Source organism: Mastomys coucha, unplaced genomic scaffold (genome assembly GCF_008632895.1).
Source record: "Mastomys coucha isolate ucsf_1 unplaced genomic scaffold, UCSF_Mcou_1 pScaffold16, whole genome shotgun sequence".
Lineage (NCBI taxonomy): Eukaryota > Metazoa > Chordata > Mammalia > Rodentia > Muridae > Mastomys > Mastomys coucha.
Genome location: NW_022196898.1, coordinates 54,355,081 through 54,355,932, shown reverse-complemented (window position 1 = coordinate 54,355,932; position 852 = coordinate 54,355,081). Strand labels below are relative to the sequence as shown.

Here is an 852-nt window from a genome sequence, read left to right as displayed (position 1 = left end):
AATTTGAGGTCAGCCTGGTCTACAGAGTGAGTTCCAGGACAGCTGGGACTATACAGAGAAACCCTGTCTTGAAAAAAAAACTAAAAAAAAAGAAAAATATTAATAAATATAATAGATAGTATTTTAAGAATCAATATATATGTAAAATAATTTGGGAATTCTCAGATGTGTGGAAATATAACTTAAAGGTGAAAAACAATCTTTTTTTCCCCAGGGGAGAGCATGAACACAGTTCTCTACTACCACAAAGTATGCAGTTGAGTTTCCCACATTTGGGGAAATCGTAGGGGTTAGCACATCAAGAGTGCAATAGATAAGCCTTGCCCTGGGAAAATCACCTTTATGATTATGGCATCTCCCCTGCCATGAAAGTATAGCGAAAAACAATTTAACTAATCATTATATAATTCTATGACTTAGACAATTAGACAAAGACTGAAAAGTCATGGGGCTATGTCTTAGAAGCACATATGGATAGACTTTAACTTTGAGTGACGTCTCACAAGGGAATTGGCATCCCTATAACTTATGATAGCTTTTCAAGATCCTACCCAAAACAGTTTTGAGTGTGCTGTGTGTTCAGTAAGTGAGCTGTTTGGTAAGCTCTCAATTTTATGCAGTTGTCCAATAGCCATTTGCAGAGAATCTACTGCATCTGATATTCCTTCTATCTTTCCTATATGATCTATACAGTGTTACTCTGAAAGTTCAGATTTTTCATTGTATAAATCATGGCCTAATGAAAAATGTAACAAAAATGTAATAATAAACAATATCTCTTAAAGCAACATATGTATTCATATGGTTGTGGGGATTATAAAACTTATTAAAACAATTTCACTCCCTTTACAT

General features: G+C 34.0%; 1 non-coding gene across 1 annotated transcript; it reads right to left on the bottom strand.

The window, feature by feature from the left end:
- Positions 1–211: 211 nt before the first annotated feature.
- LOC116094632 lies at positions 212–375 on the bottom strand. Its single transcript, XR_004120248.1, has one exon. It is a non-coding gene; the product is annotated as a U1 spliceosomal RNA (small nuclear RNA).
- Between the last annotated feature and the right edge of the window lie 477 nt (positions 376–852).